The sequence below is a fragment of the Nesoenas mayeri genome, assembly GCF_963082525.1.
Source record: "Nesoenas mayeri genome assembly, chromosome: 22".
In the NCBI taxonomy this organism is placed as follows: Eukaryota; Metazoa; Chordata; class Aves; order Columbiformes; family Columbidae; genus Nesoenas; species Nesoenas mayeri.
In genome coordinates, this window is record NC_137572.1 from 2,271,103 (window position 1) to 2,288,489 (window position 17,387).

The window sequence follows — 17,387 nt, forward strand, 5'->3', positions numbered from 1 at the left end:
ACCACATCCACCGCTTTATCTCAGCAGTGGGGAAACAGTGCGTCTCTCTTTGCTCCCTGTGCTCATCACCCTCCCAAGATGTCATCGTGCAGCACACAGATGGCCTGAACAGTTTGGGGAGCAGACTCTCCTCATTTGTATCAAGGCAAATAGGCTTTGAAATGACTAAACTGCTACAGCAATAGTGACAGGGGATTGTTTTTTCGTTTAGTTCGTTCTTAGGCTTGGTTCCTTCAGTCTCAGCTCGAGGTTTTGGCACGTGCCGGGGAATCCTCAGCACATTTGCGCGTCCCCGGTGGCGTCCTGACTGCGGTTTTGCTCTGAACTGTGGTTTATGTCATGATTTGTCCGTGATAGTCCCTTGGAAGGGGATATTGGCTCTCTATGGGGAAACCTCTTGTTCATTAAAGAGTTTATCAGTTGAAGAAGTCACCGGGGCGGAAAGAATTATTTCTGCCCCGCGGAAAATCCCTGTCGCTCATTTTGGGAGCTAAAGGTCAGCTTGGCAATCTCCCCTATTTAGATAAAACATGAAACCTTCCCTTTCTGCTGTAAATCCGTGCTTGCTGGATCACTTCGGGGTATTTCAGCCTGATTGTAGGAGGGAGCAATGGATGGGGGGACCCCGGTGTTCCTTGGGGTTTGTGCTAATTTGAGGCTTTATTTGCGTGCAGAAATTGCATTTAATGAGCTGACGGGGGGCAGCAGCAATGCATCGAAGTACAAGAGCCTGAGATCACTGCAGCTGCCATCGGCTGACACGATGTGGCACAGCCCAAAATTCTAGTCAGGCTAAAATCAAATTAAAGTCTCTCAGCGTGATATTTTAGGAGGCGGACCAAAAAAAATAAGAAAGAGACGGAAAAAGAAAAACCCAAAACAAAAAAGCCCCCCACAGAGTTCATCTGGTGGATGGAGTTACATTAAGCGAATGGAAATTAAAGGCTTTTCATAGACATCTTCAGTATAATTTGATGGAAGACTTTAATTATTTCAAAGTGCCTAAGAAAAGGAGCTTGGAAAGATTTCGGGAGGGATGAGCTCTCATAAAAATCTCCCTGTTGGCGAGCGTTCCGAGCGTGCTGCTGGGCTGAAAGGCGGCTGTCAGCTCGGAAAGAGGGATTTGGAGACGCGGTGCCCCTTTGCTCCCCAGGGAGCAATCCCCGGCTGAGCGGCAGCCGCCTGGTCGCAGGAGGCGGGAGGGACGCGCAGGGGCTCCAGCAGCTCTATATCAGGCTCCACAAGGCACGCAGCGCCAAGAGGGCTCCGGCTGTTCACGTGAGGACGGCGAGCGGGGCTTGATTTGGATCCCTCCTGCCCTTATGGACGGGAGAGCCAGAAAGAGCATCTCCCAGCACCCTGGGGAGACGGGCCATTGAAGTCATAACGCTCAAGTTGTCACTCGTCCAATTCTTGCTTGGACAGGCCAGGAATTAATGGGTCTTTGTCTCATCTCCAGGTTAACATAAATTCAAGTATCTGGAGACCGTCCATTCTTTCCCTGTGACTTGGATGCTCTTCCCCTGCTCATTTTTAAGCAGAAATGTGGCCCCTTCAAGCTCAGAACACTCAGATCTTTCAACTTCTTGTGCAGCCCCTAATGAGCAGGTTGTGCTGTCAGGAGATGTCTCGCAGGGTGGCACATCCGAGGCTGTTCAGGGGCCACCCAACACTTCACTAATAGGAAATTATGCGCTGTTTGTTGCTGAGGGTGTTTTTTAATTTGATGTGTCAAACGAGTGTTCTTCGCTGCATTTTCTCTGGAAGGAGAAGGAGTCAGTGCCGCGCGCTTGGCCCGGCTCCTGCGCGGGGCCACTGCAGAACCATCCCATTAACTGTGCCGTTAACCATCTCTGCCTCGTCGTGCCCGTATCTACCCAGCCTCCTCCCACATCGCTCTCCTACGCTCTGCGGGTGCTTGCGGGTGAAATTCGAGTCCCTGGTGTGTCCCTGCAGACCAGCGGCTGAAATCCAGGTGTGAAATGGCCTTCCTGCTCGCCCGTCACCTCTGCTCGGTGAGATCACTGTTTGAGAGCACAGAGCGGTGCTGGGTGCAGACAGCGACGTGTCTTCAGGGCAGGGACCATTCGGGTAACACAAAGCAACTGAGGTGGCAGCGGTTGGTCTTGTTTTTAATTTAAGGATTTATTTCCCCACACCAGGCTGTCCATGTTCTGTTAGTGACAGCCTCTGCACGCCGGGGTCACTGTCCCACTGCGCTATTTGAGGTTGTGATGGCATTTGAGGGGGGTGGCACAGAAAATGACCCCTACTGTTAGTGATTGAACTTCTGGAGGGGACGATGGGCTGGGGAACGGCTCAGGGTTGGAGGTCTGATGAGCGACCGCCTTCATCCACCTCTGAAATGCTCAGCGTTATGTGTCCCATTGGGTATCTGTCCCTGTCCCACCAGCAGTCCTTTTGGAAAGGGGTGGTGTGGAGTACAGTGTTAACAGCTTTTCTTGTGGGGACATGGGGAGACGCCGTTTGAGAGCAGTGAGCAACGGATGGCTGCTGGGCAGCTGCAGTGCTTGCACGCCTGCGGGGCTCAAAACCGGTTCCAAATGACTTGTGCTGAATCACAGCTGCTCAAAATTCCCTCTGCTTGGAGCGTATCTGAGCTGCAGCGAATCCCAGAGGGTGGGGAGAGAAAACCCGAGGGGTTCCTGCGAGCTGGGGGGCGAAGGCAGCCTGGTTTGTGCCTCGTGGCTGAATTCAGTAAGCTCTAATTGATGATTTTCCCTATATTCAGGGCATGCACAACATCTTTCCCTTGTGGATTCCTCAATGCCTAGTGGGATTTGAGCTCGACTCGCAGTCCTTCCCTCTGCGGGGAAATCTTTCTCTCCCGCTAGACTGTTATTTCATGAAACTCATAGGAACCCATAGTTTTGTGAGTCTGCAACCCCATGAAATGTGATTAGAAACTGCCCATCATACCCCAGGTTGATTAAGGGCGGGCACATCAATGAGTATTGAAACCATAGCTGTGTAAATCTCATTTTATCTAGTGTTGAGACAAAACTGCAAGTGTCTACATCAGAAAGAGCAAATTCGGGGCATCAGATGTCCGAGTCATCTGAGCGGAATCTGGGCTCAAAGACAACAGCTACATTACAACATGGTGCTGGATTCTGGATGGATTATAGGTCAAGATGCAAACATTCAGGCTGGTTAATGAGGACAATGTATGCCCGTAGCTGGAAGGGAGTGATATGATCAGGGTTTTCAGAGCGCCCAGCACGGGCATAACTTAGTCCCTTTGTACTCTCCTCATTTAACTGGAATTGATGTTAAGCCGGTGATGAGAACAACTGAAAAGCCAACTACGGAAAGGGTTGTTCTTGCTCAGTTTGGAAATGGGTTCTCGCTGATGAGGATGGGCGCTCTGGGAGCAGTTTTGCGGATGCTGCTAAGTCAGGAGCACAGGCAGGCTGATTATAGCGAACGTGGAGCAACAGCAAGGCAGGGCGGTCAGGGTGCATTTGTTCTGTGCACAGATCTGGTTTTCACACTGAGGAACCGGCCTGTGCGTTATGCTTTGTTAATGAAGCCAATTGATCTTTGCTTACTTCGTATCAAACCCCCGAATAAAATCCACAAGTGTGGTGCCGTTCGTCTGCTCCCGTCACCCTGCGGATAGGAAGGGAATTGTTGTGCTCAGGTAAGAATTTTGGTGTTAAACACATAGGTTTCTGGTCTGGAATACTTTTGTTTGTGTATCATTTACCACAATCAGGATTAAAAGCTTACATTGTGCAAACTATTGCCTTCAGAATGCAACATCACTTACCAGTTTGGACTTAGGTTCTGCCTTCTTGTGGAAGACTATCTGTTGCTATAAGTCATCCCATTCCTCTTTGTATGTGGTGGTTGAGTGCAGCTCTATGTTGCGTGTATGTTCATCTCTTAACTCCTGTGTTTTCCTTGCATACCTTGAGTTTTGCAGGTTTCCTTGTTCTCTTGTGCAGACTTTTCTCCTCTGTCTGCTGAGGGAGTGCGGCTGGATGAGCGGGGAGGGAGAGTCGTGGTCAATGGGCAGAGTCAGGTGAGGCCTGTATCCAGTGCAGTGCCGCAGGGGCAGTGCTGGGGCCGCTGTTATTCAATATATTCATCAGTGATTTGGACGAGGGAACAGAGTGACTGTCAGCAAGTTTGCTGGTGACACCGAGCTGGGAGGAGTGGGTGACACTGGAAGCTGTGCTGCCATCAGAGACCTGGACAGGCTGGAGAGCTGGGCGGGAAACATTTAATGAAATAGAACAAGGGCAAGTGTAGAGTCTTGAATCTGGGCAGGAACAACCCCAGGTTCCAGTGTGAGTTGGGGAATGACCTATTAGAGAGCAGCGTAGGGGAAAGGGAGCTGGGGGTCCTGGGGCCAGCAGGGTGACCATGAGCCAGCACTGGGCCCTTGTGGCCAGGAAGCCAATGGGACCTGGGGTGGGTTAGAAGGGGGTGGTCAGTAGGTCAGAGAGGTTCTCCTGCCCCTCTGCTCTGCCCTGGGGAGACCACACCTGGAATCTTGTGTCCAGTTGTGGCCCCTCAGTTCCAGCAGGACAGGGAACTGCTGCAGAGAGTCCAGCGCAGCCACCAAGATGCTGCAGGGAGTGGAGCATCTCCCGTGTGAGGAAAGGCTGAGGGAGCTGGGGCTCTGGAGCTGGACAAGAGGACACTGAGGGGGGACTCGTTGCTGGGGATCAAGATGGAAAGGGGCAGTGTCAGGAGGATGGAGCCAGGCTCTGCTGGTGACAACCAGGGACAGGACAAGGGGCAATGGGTGCAAACGGGAACACAGGAGGTTCCAGTGAAAGAGGAGAAGCAACTTGTTGGGGTGAGGGTGGCAGGAGTTGTGGAGTCTCCTTCTGTGCAGACATTCCAACCCGCCTGGACACCTTCCTGTGTAACCTCATCTGGGTGTTCCTGCTCCATGGGGGGATTGCACTGGATGGGCTTTCCAGGGCCCTTCAACCCCTGACATTCTGGGATTCTGTGATTCTGTCTGCTCTCAAGCCCATCACCCTTGTGCTTTCTAATGCATATTCTTAAATCTGTCCTCTTTCCCTCCTTTCAAATGCATGGACATTAGATGCATAGACAGTCTTCCAAATAAAATTCTTGCTCCATTAAAATACACAGACCAAATCTTATAAACATCACCTTCAGCCCTTCACAAATTACCTTCTCAAAGTGCAGGCTTTTTGAGCTTGGATGTATGAAAATGTTCTTTGTGTGATAGATAAGAGATTAATCTATTTATTTCACTTACACTTTTGGCAGCTATAAAAAGAAGCAAAACCAGCTTTTTGGCCATAAACCACTTCTTGCAGGTTGATTTGGTAGAGGCTTCTTTGTTTTCCTTTCTTTTCCCTCTTGAATCTGCCAGAGACTTTAAGTGAAATAAATAGATTAATCTTCTTTCTGTAGCTCGGAGATCAGGTTGATGCATTTAAGAGCTTTTTCTCCCCCCTGGACTCCCGGATGTGTTCACAGATCTGATTCATAGTTTAGAACTTCCTCCATGCGTAAAGAGACTCGGTGGTGGCAGTAATTCCTCACTACCAGCGAATGCGGGTTAGCGTTTGTTGGATTGCTTTTCTTCTGAAAGACCTGAACATTTTCCATCAAAGTGTTTCCTGTATCCAAACCAGCGTGGTCAGCAGGACAAGGGCAGTGACCCTTCCCCTGTGCTCTGCACTGGGGAGGCCACACCTGCAGTATTGTGTTCAGTTCTGGGCCCCTCCGGTCAGGAAAGAGATTGAAGTGCTGGAGGGTCCAGAGAAGAGCAACAAGGCCGGGGAAGGGACTGGAACACAAGCCCTATGGGGAGAGGCTGAGGGAGCTGGGCTTGTTCAGTCTGGAGAAGAGGAGGCTCAGAGCTGAGCTCAGCACTCTCTAGAACTACCTGAAGGGCAGTTGTAGCCAGGTGGGGATTGGGCTCTTCTCCCAGGCATCAGCAACAGGACAAGGGGCCATGGGCTGCAACTCTGCCAGGGGAAATTGAGGCTGGAGATCAGAAAGCAATTCTGTGCAGAGAGTGGTCAGGCATTGGAATGGCTGCCCAGGGAGGTGCTGGACTCACCGGCCCTGGAGGTTTGTAAACTGAGATTGGACATGGCACTTAGTGCCATGATCTAGTCAATGGACTGGAGCTGGACCGAGGGCTGAACTGGATGATCTCTGAGGGCTTTTCCAACCCAGTCCAGTCTGTGATTCTGTTTTGATAAAAGGAAATTTTGCGGGAAAATATCAGTCTTTGTGTGTGGGTTTCTTAAAGCAGTTGGTTGTGAGCACATTGTAAAGCTGGGGTCCTGGGTGTTGTTTTTTCAAAAGCGTTGATTTTACACTTGCTCACACTCTTCAGTCTTATTTTAATCTTGGTTCTTTCCACCCCATAAACACCACCCAAGAGAAAAGAGGGTTTGGGCCAAGCTTGTGCCAACCACCTTGTTTCAAGGGACAGTTTGACTTGGGGCCGTACGTGCCCTGCAGTGAAATGAAGCGTAAATCTTCCTAGAACACTTACAGCTTCAATGCAAAGTTTTATTACAAATAAATCTTGTAAACGCACACAGAACTTTTCTCAACGCGACCTCCTGGGCTTGTTTCCACCTGAAGTTGCTCTTGCTCCATTCATTTGCCTGGAGGCATCATAAAGTGTCTTACTGTTGCAGCTCTGAATCGACCCAGATTCTCATTTCTGGAGCTTCTTGCTGCTGGGACGTGGTGTGAGAACTGGGAAGAGCTGCCCTGTGGGTTAACAGGCAAAGGCGCTTTGAACCACGAATGCCGATCCAGAATGGTTTGAGCTTCCTTGCCTCATCTGTGGTGTTTCCATAGAGTCTTCGTGCTCCTTACGTGTCCCGTGTGAGGATTCTGGGTTGGACCAGATGATCTCCAGAGCTCCTTTCAACCCCATTCTGTGACCGGTGAACTTCTTTGCATTGTGTTACAATTTGCTGTGGGATGGGAGTGTTGCAGGTGGGTCCCCAATTTCATACGGCGGCTTGTCCCTGGATCATGTGGTTGCGTTGGGTTTTATTGGAACAGAACTGACATTTCAAAGCTCCATTTTAACCTGTTTCCTAATGGAAGACAATTGTCAGTTTGAAGGCTTTCTCTTCTTCCTGGTCAAGCTTTTTATGAAGCCAAGGCTCTGTTTGTATTTATTTGAGGTCTCTTTGCACACAGGCAGCTGTTGAGCAACGGAGATGCTGCTCGCCTCGGGGATTCCCTTGTATCCTCCTCCTCGAAAACAGGCACTGGTCCTTGGCTGCATATTGTATATAGTCCCAACGTGGGGCTTGAAAGCGTTAAAATTTGGCACTAAAAAGGGGTAAAATGCGGAGATTTTTGGTGTTCAGTTTTCTTGGTATGGCGCCAGCTCCAAGGGTTGGAATACAGGTCTGTGTGCTTCGGGCATGGTCCTTGTAGTATTGGAGTAGATTGAATGACGTTGGTTTGAAGGTGCTGTGGTGGAGTTGTATCAGCTCTACCGTGTGCTGTGCGGTACCTTAGTTATGCTGGGCGTATTTCACTCATAGGTTTGTACATCTTATTACATCTGGAAACCAGATGATGGTGATGACTTCACCGTGTGCTTTGGCACTGGTTTATTTCATTATACTGCATCTGATAATGAATCTATACTCGTTACTGTTGTATTTAGAGAAAGCTCCGGTAGAGATTAAAGAGAAACACAGCTACGTGTTTGCTAATTAAACAAGCGAATCTATAGAAAAGCTGACTAATGATACCTTTTCTTTTCTTAGGACAGATTACAGATGTTTTGAGCGCTTTGAATGTCCTTGGAGCTTTGATTGTACTTTGTTGGTATTGTCGAGTTTGCCGAACGTGTGTCAGTTCACACTAGTGATAAGAGAGATGGGGGTAAATAGGAGGGTTAAAATAGGAGGTTAAATAGGAGGAGAAACAGCTGGTGCAAGGTTGCACACCGAGACTTTTGCGAGTGCTGGGTATGGCGAGGTAAACAACGCTCTTCTTGCTGCTCTTTGAGATGATTCACAGTCAAACCTGGCCAGAAACTTTATGCAAGGTAAACAGTAATTATCATTGTCATTGCGCTTAAAATGGTTAAGAGATAGAGGGGATGCCGTGACATACAGCCCCGAGATCGGAGGAGCGAGTTTGACGGCAGCTGGCTGTCCTCAGCTGGGAGAAAAGCTGCTGTTCTCCTCCCACCTACAGACACTCCCCTTCTCCCGGCCTTGTCGTGGTTTTGCCTTTAAGATAACAGCTTCAAGCCAATTAAGAGCGTCTGAAGTGGATAGAGCAGACATCGCAGTGTGAGACCACAGTGCTGTTAACTGCTATTGTTTGTTAATAAAAATAAATTGTGGGCACCAGAGAGGAAGAAAATCCCACATGATCTCAGCCTTCCCTTTGCACTGTGTTTTATTTCCCAGTGGGCAGTGGATTGTCGCAGCCAGGGAGGCTCTTGGCAGATGGCGTCAGGTGGGTTGAGTAGGGCTGGTTTGGGGGGGCTGCTGTTCCTGTAGTGCCCCAGCATGTGTGCCCACGTCTCCGTGGCTCGGCAGCTCTGAGTGCGGTGTAAATCAGGGTAAACCATCGCTTATGAGCCTTGACACTGGGCTTTCAATGGGCAAAGCTGGTGTTTTGCTGCTTCTGCTGCTGGCAACAGTGACTTCTGGCACAGAGGGATGGGGCAGATGAAGGCAGCGTCCTCTTTGCTGTGCCATGGGGCTCGTCCATCCTGGAGGGGAAACATTTAATGAAATATAACAAGGGCAAGTGTAGAGTCTTGAATCTGGGCAGGAACAACCCCAGGTTCCAGTGTAAGTTGGGGAATGACCTATTAGAGAGCAGCGTAGGGGAAAGGGAGCTGGGGGTCCTGGGGACAGCAGGGTGACCATGAGCCAGCACTGGGCCCTGGTGGCCAGGAAGCCAATGGGACCTGGGGTGGGTTAGAAGGGGGTGGTCAGTAGGTCAGAGAGGTTCTCCTGCCCCTCTGCTCTGCCCTGGGGAGACCACACCTGGAATCTTGTGTCCAGCTGTGGCCCCTCAGTTCCAGCAGGACAGGGAACTGCTGCAGAGAGTCCAGCGCAGCCACCAAGATGCTGCAGGGAGTGGAGCATCTCCCGTGTGAGGAAAGGCTGAGGGAGCTGGGGCTCTGGAGCTGGACAAGAGGACACTGAGGGGGGACTCATTGCTGGGGATCAACATTCAATATTAACATTCCAACCCGCCTGGACACCTTCCTGTGTAACCTCATCTGGGTGTTCCTGCTCCATGCGGGGATTGCAGTGGATGAGCTTTCCAGGTCCCTTCAACCTCTGACATTCTGGGGTTCCGTGATCCCCGGTCCCTGCTGCAGAATCAGGTGGTTCTGCTGGACAGGGTGACACTGAACAGCCCCGTCAGATGGTCCTGGCGTTTTGGAGTGTTTTGCTTGTCACTCTGTGTGCATAGATCATGTTACATGCCTCGGTGTCTGTTCTCTCTACAGCCATGGGACTTAATTGCTGTGTTGCTTGAAGGCTTTGCTGTGCTACGCAGTGGCTGGTGAAGCAGGACAGACAGACAGCGATCAGCAGTGTGCACACTGGATCGTTTTCTGTGCCCAAAGGGCTTTACCAGGGTGCTTGTACTGGCACCATTGCCTAGCAGAGAACCAGCTTAAACTCCTTCCTAGAATAAGCTGCCCCAACAAATGAGTTCTAATGCTATCAAGCTGATGTCTGTAATGGGACTTTAGTAAGCGTGCCTCTGAGGGGCAGGTGGGGTGTTCGCACTCGTAATTCACTTGGCTGTGCCAATAAAGCTTTCGAGCGTTGGCGGACGCTGGGGGCTGGTGGGTGGTATGACAGGGCTGCGGAGGAGCCGATAATTGAACGGACGTGTCCTGAAACTGTAACTGCCCGAGTCTCTATGTGTGCACAGGTCTGGGGTTGATAATGCTGGAAAAGCTACCTTTGAGATAGCCGAGGTGTGTGCAGCTCGGGTGAGGAGTTAGCATGGGTACGTATTGCTTTTATCTCCAGGCAGTGATAGGAAAAGTTGATCAGGCTTTGCTAATGCTGGTGAGGATTGAGAGAGGGGAGACGAGAGAGCTCGGGATTGCGGAGAAAGTTGACGACAATAATCCACAGGAGTGAGAAATGTCAGGAATACATTTGTCCTTCTGCTTGGCTGCCTCCAGAGTTCTTTTCTCCTTGAAGTTTCTTGCTTCTCTTTCTGGAAGTCACGAAGGGGGAAGGGACAAAAAGAAAAAAGAGACAGATAAAAGAACACTGCTGGGAGAATAAAAAAATCCATTTTATATATCAGCTGAGCCGTGTTTATCGCTAATATCACCTCCTCTCCACTATCACCCACTAACGGAGTGACCCTCCGGAGCTTTAGCATCACTGGGGCGCCATGGGGAGTGGAAGGTGCTTTTATCCCCGACACTTGGAGAAGGGAGATACAGCTGGTCTGTCACCCACACCAGTTCATCCCTGGTGGGGATGTAGGCTGAGCCAGCACTGGGCCCTTGTGGCCAGGAAGCCAATGGGACCTGGGGTGGGTTAGAAGGGGGTGGTCAGTAGGTCAGAGAGGTTCTCCTGCCCCTCTGCTCTGCCCTGGGGAGACCACACCTGGAATCTTGTGTCCAGCTGTGGCCCCTCAGTTCCAGCAGGACAGGGAACTGCTGCAGAGAGTCCAGCGCAGCCACCAAGATGCTGCAGGGAGTGGAGCATCTCCCGTGTGAGGAAAGGCTGAGGGAGCTGGGGCTCTGGAGCTGGACAAGAGGACACTGAGGGGGGACTCATTGCTGGGGATCAAGATGGAAAGGGAGAATGTCAGGAGGATGGAGCCATTTTATATATCAGCTGAGCCGTGTTTATCGCTAATATCACCTCCTCTCCACTATCACCCCCTAACGGAGTGACCCTCCGGAGCTTTAGCATCACTGGGGCGCCATGGGGAGTGGAAGGTGCTTTTATCCCCGACACCTGGAGAAGGGAGATACGGCTGGTCTGTCACCCACACCAGTTCATTCCTGGCGGGACAGTGCGAGAAGAGCACAGGCTTGGTGGCTGAATGTGGATCAGGCTCTTCAACGCTGATGAAATCTAAAAGGAGATGTGGTTTTTATAGGAACATAGAAATTGCTAGACTGGAACAGAACTGTGGTTCATGTCGGTAAGTGTCCTTTTTAGTACTGGCTGCTTCCAGAAGCCCCAAGGGGTGATTCTTGTAACCCTCAAGCGTGGAGTTTACCCACTGAAGGGTTTACATGCCATCCCAAAGCTTATTTTCTCTTAAAAAAAATACTACTACCCTTGTAATTCCAGCTATTAATTCTCTTCGTAAATGCCTGATCCTTCTCTCAATCTTCCCGAGGTTCTGACTGCAACAATACCTCGTGGTAATGATTTACCCATGCTAATTATGCGTTTTGCAGAGGAAAACATATTGTTGGTAGCTTGAAACGGAGTGATTTTTCAGTTTAATTGAACTTACATCTCTATATCCCTGGGGCAGGCTTGTAATTTAGTTCCTCCCCTCGCCCCGAGACAAACAGGCGCTTTCTCAACCCAGCACCCGTCACCTGTTGAGATGTTTTTCGGGTTCCTTCCCTCTTGTCAGCTCCATTGAAACTTGAGCCTCTCTGCAGATGAAGATTTGCAAAGGAAACGCTCCCTTTGCTTGCCGAAAGAATGAAAAAGGCTCTGCTAAGTTGTTTGTTGATATTTCCTGACAGTTTTTCCGAATTGCTCGCTGCTCTGCAGCTGTTAGATGTGTTGCCTCAGCTGTGAGGATTACTCGAGCTTTGCTTGAGCTGCGTTTTCTCACCATTCATCAAGCTTCTGGTGATGCACGGAAAGATCCATCAACACCAAAGCCACCTCCAAACGCACAGTTGGGTGCGAGTCTGCCTCCCGATCGCCTGGAGAAGAGCGAAGTTGCTGCCAATTTTAAAGGGTGTTTGTGGTTCTCGGCGAGCGAGCAGACGATGGTTTTGCAGCAGAAGTGAACGGAGGTTGCGTCAGGACGAAGCAAATGGGGTTTTTGGGAGCCTGGTCCTGCTCGGTACAGCTGGAGATGCTGTGATGTGTGTCGCTGGGATGCAGCCTGTGCTGGGGCCAGATGTGCAGGACAGATGTGGAAGCACATTTTGCATTGCGATGGCGTCTTTGCTATTTCTGTTCACGCTTCCAGCGTACCTGGGTGTCTTGAGCATCCTCGGGCAGAGGGAACAAGGGGCAGAGAAAAGAAGTGGCTGCTGTTCAGGTGTATCTTGACTATTGTGGCAGCTTCAGGAGGGTTTTATTCTGTGATTTAACTCTTTTGCTGTATCGTCTAAGAATTCTTCTGCAAAAATCTCAGGATATCAGGAAGACGTGGTGGTAGGAATGAAGAGCAGTACCATCTCACACACTCATTAAAAATGTATAAGTAGTTTCAGAAGCAAGTTGCTTCCTCTGAGAAGCAAATCGTCCATAATTCCACTTGGTATTTAGAGACTTTTATCTCCAGAGAGAACTCTAAACTGTTTAGTATAGTCTTGATTTATTTTATTCTCTTGAATTTTCAGGGCTGAAGATGAAAAAGAGCTTAACAGGAAAAGAATTACAGCCTTGTGCTGTGCAGAGCGGAGCCAGGGACAAGCTATTCAGCAATTCACGTACCACCCCAAAGTACCTATGTAGCCCACTCCTTTTGGGGCAACAGATTCATACTGCGTTATAAACATCTGTCCATCAATCAGCCTTGCGATCATAGCACAAGAACCATTAATGCAGTAGCTGTAAATGTACAGGCTGACAAAACTTCTCATTTCCAATCAAAGATTGGCTTTGATTTATTTGCAGCAAGCTGTGCTGAGGGTGAATTGGGACAAGTCATCTTCACGTGCACAAGAATTAGTGCGGCAAGTTGCTAAATACCCTTGTTCTCTTGAATTCTAAGGCTTTCTGCTTTGTGTCGCGTGAATAAGAATGTCAGTTTCCTGCCCTCCCTGCGTGGAATTTCGGGCTGCGCTGGAGTCGATACCCCAGTCGTATGTGTGATCGTTACTGCACCTGGGCAGAAAGGATGTTTTATGGCTTCTCAGGAGGAGACGAGGGAGCGACAGATGCACCTTGCAGCTGTAAGGAAGCAAAAGCTGCTGGGAGGATGGCCAGCTCAGCAAGGCAAAAATCACTTTGCAATGAAGCTGAACTGTGGTTACTACCCTTTTGTGCCTGAATTTCCAGAGTAGGAGCTTGTGGACGGGGGAGTGACAAGAGCCACGAGGCCTTTTGTTCCTTTGAGAGCAGAAACCTTGATGTTCAGCTGGGAATAAAAACCCTCTTTCTCTTTTCTCTTCCATCCTACACGTTGAATTCCAGCGCCTGTTCCCGCTGCTGGGTGGCACAGCTTGTTGGTGGGGAATTGTCCTTGTGTTGCGCTCCCTGGGTGTTTTACAAGCACCTCCATCAACCAGATGCTCTATGGGCACGGCTTGTAGTAACCTGTGTGTTTCTGCAGTTTGCTGAACCCCAAGGTGTATTTCTATTGCTGGCAGCTGCTCCGTGGCTCCGTGCTCAAAAATCAAAGTGCTGGGAAGCCTTTCTTAGCAGTGGGTAATGCGTTAGGTGAACACAGTATCCCTCTGTGCTCCATGTTCTAGGTAATTACAACCCTGCCGCTCACGCCGTGGAGCACAGTGGGTGCCTGGTGTTTATTATTTAGCCTCGCTGCTCGCTCTAAGCTGGTGATGCAAAGGCAGCTGCTTCTCTGGGGTTCTCATAATCCGCCAAACCAGGCTGCAAACAGCAGAGGTGACCTCGAGGTCTGTCCCTCGGAGTCGAAAGTCACAGGGGATCCTATAACGCTCTGACAGAGGCAGGGCAGGCGTTTCCCTCCGCCGCTTTGGCTGGAATTTGGCATGATCTTAAAACTCCGTGTCAGATGACATTAGGTGGATGTGGCTGATGTTGTGGATGAGAAGCACACGCTGGTGGAGGAGGAGGCTGGTGGTGTCACCCAGCAGAGCCTGGCTCCATCCTCCTGACACTGCCCCTTTCCATCTTGATCCCCAGCAATGAGTCCCCCCTCAGTGTCCTCTTGTCCAGCTCCAGAGCCCCAGCTCCCTCAGCCTTTCCTCACACGGGAGATGCTCCACTCCCTGCAGCATCTTGGTGGCTGCGCTGGACTCTCTGCAGCAGTTCCCTGTCCTGCTGGAACTGAGGGGCCACAGCTGGACACAAGATTCCAGGTGTGGTCTCCCCAGGGCAGAGCAGAGGGGCAGGAGAACCTCTCGGACCTACTGACCACCCCCTTCTAACCCACCCCAGGTCCCATTGGCTTCCTGGCCACAAGGGCCCAGTGCTGGCTCAGCCCACAGCACCCACTATTCCCAGCTGGTCTCCCATCCAAGTACTGACCGGCCCTGACCCTGCTTAGCTTCTGAGATCAAACAAGATCAGGCGTTCTCAGGGTGGTATGGTTGTACATAAATATATATATATGTGTGTGTGTATATATATATATGTTCCCCAAGTATATCCTGATAGTATCTGAACTAAACAGTGCTGGCTCATGGTCACCCTGCTGTCCCCAGGACCCTCAGCTCCCTTTCCCTACACTGCTCTCCAACAGCTCGTTCCCCAACTCATACTGGAACCCGGGGTTGTTCCTGCTCGGGTACAAACACTTTGACGAGTTGCTCATTGAGCACAGAGGTGATGTGTCAGCCGCTGGCCGGCTGCAGCAGGGAGAACAGCATGCACGAGCAATTGCCGGTTGTCTCAGTCGCGTCTCAAGATGCCTTTGAAGCCTTTCTCTGCCCCTCTGCTGCCGATGGCTCTGGTTGTCTCTTCTGGACTACCTTGAGCAGGCAGCAGAGGAGGAAGAAGGCAAAACACATCCGAGGCCCTGTAAGAGATGCTTTGTTTGCTGGGGTGCAGTTGTCAATCACCTCCGGCTGGCCAGGGCTGCTCGGGATGGTTTTTTGCACCAAAAGCACATCTAGGGTAGCCCTGCAAGAAGTGGGACCTAAAGGAGGAAGGAAACCACGACTATGAGTCTTGGGGAGCAGCTTTGGAGCTGATCCGGAGGGGGGTGCAGCTTCTCGGGGCTCCATAAAGTCTGGAGGTGCCCCTGGCTCCTTTCTGGGGCTCCATAAGGCCTGGAGGCGCCCCCCGCACCTTCTCAGGGCTCCATAAGGCCTGGAGGTGCCCCCGGCTCCTTTTTGGGGCTCCATAAGGCCTGGAGGAGCCCCCAGCACCTTTTTGGGGCTCCATAAGGCCTGGAGGTGCCCCCGGCTCCTTTCTGGGGCTCCATAAGGCGTGGAGGAGCCCCCAGCACCTTTTTGGGGCTCCATAAGGCCTGGAGGTGCCCCCGGCTCCTTTCTGGGGCTCCATAAGGCGTGGAGGAGCCCCCAGCACCTTTTTGGGGCTCCATAAGGCGTGGAGGAGCCCCCAGCACCTTTTTGGGGCTCCATAAGGCGTGGAGGTGCCCCGGCTCCGTCTCTGGCTCTGCAGGAAGGGCTTTAAGGGTGCGTGTGTGACTGCGGTGCTGCAGGCGCGGGTTCCCCAGCCTGGGCTGTAATGCCGGTGTGAGTAAATTTGATGCAATCCTGCTGTTTTGTCAATAACTTGGAAAGTTTAGAAATAACTGCTTCAAAGCGTTCAAATGATATGTTGCTCCACAATCTGCCTCTGCCGCTGCCAGCGCTTCTAAGTAACCAATTTACCATGTGCTTAACCTTATAGGGCTTTTCCTCCCTAGGAATTACTCTGTAACTCTCGCTAAAAAAGAGGTAAAATTGCCATTGCCCTTCTCAGAGCTGGCTGATGATTTCCAGATGGATTTTGGCAGCTTTTGCTGTTTAAAAAGGTGTTGATCGCACAGCCTCTGAAATCAGCTGATATTTGTCCAGCTGGTATTTGAGTGTGGGGTCCCGCAGTTTTCTTGAACTGCCTTTGTTTCTATGGCCACATCTCAGTATTTCTTCCGCCTCCCTTCCCTGTCTGTATAAATAGGGGATAACCCCTTTGGGGAGGGCTGAGATGGCATGAGTCTAAATGTAATAAAAACCCAGCTGAATTTAAACCTTGCAAGTAGAAAGCTGCATCTTTCTCAGACAAAACTCACGGTAAAGACTTTGCCTGCGTCAGGAGTTCATAATTAGACAAATGGAATCGCGTGAGAAAGTTTGCCAGCAAATTGGAGAAGGGAGAGGTAAGGTAATAGATGAAATACTCAAAGTCAGTGTTTAAGGACATTGCTGAATGTGGAGACAAAATGATCAACTTGAGTGAAATGTACCTTCTACGTAGCTGTTTAAAATGGCATTTATAAAAGAATTGTTTAATTGTGCTGTGGGAATCTGCTGTGGGACAGCCAGTGCCAGTATCACAGCATCACAGGGTGTCAGGGGTTGAAGGGCCCTGGAAAGCTCACTCAGTGCAATCTCCCCATGGAGCAGGAACACCCAGATGAGGTTACACAGGAAGGTGTCCAGGCGGGTTGGAATGTCTGCACAGAAGGAGACTCCACAACCCCCTGGGCAGCCTGGGCCAGGCTCTGCCACCCTCACCCCAACAAGTTGCTTCTCCTCTTTCACTGGAACCTCCTGTGTTCCAGTTTGCACCCATTGCCCCTTGTCCTGTCCCTGGTTGTCACCAGCAGAGCCTGGCTCCATCCTCCTGACACTGCCCCTTTCCATCTTGATCCCCAGCAATGAGTCCCCCCTCAGTGTCCTCTTGTCCAGCTCCAGAGCCCCAGCTCCCTCAGCCTTTCCTCACACGGGAGATGCTCCACTCCCTGCAGCATCTTGGTGGCTGCGCTGGACTCTCTGCAGCAGTTCCCTGTCCTGCTGGAACTGAGGGGCCACAGCTGGACACAAGATTCCAGGTGTGGTCTCCCCAGGGCAGAGTATCTGTTGGGTCTATGGATTCTCCATATTGATTACTCTTATTGATGTGTTTGGGCTTTCAAAGAGTATTGGGAGCGGTGTTGCCTTGTAAGAGGAGAAATGAAATGGTCTGGTCATGGTCTGACCCTGAATCCTCTTATACATGACGGGATAGAAGGGGTGGTGGCTGTCACTGGGGTACAAATAATTGCAGTGCAATAATCGGTTTCTAGATTGGTAGCTGAGGTGACTCTGTCTCCAGCTCCCATCCCTCAAATTATGGTTCGATATGAAAACGTTTTGTCCTGTCCTACAAACAGAAGTCAGTATTACACGCTGCTTCAAGTAGAAGCGGGAGGGGAAAAAGAAAACAAATTAGAGATGTGACTCAATCTTGATTTCCACTTGTTTTTGTGGAAGTGCTAAAAATGCCAAGATGAAATATTTGGACTTTTCCTTGTGTTTCTTTTCCATATTTTTTTGTTGTTGTTGTTAGGAGCTCTTTGCCCAGTTTGACTTCGAT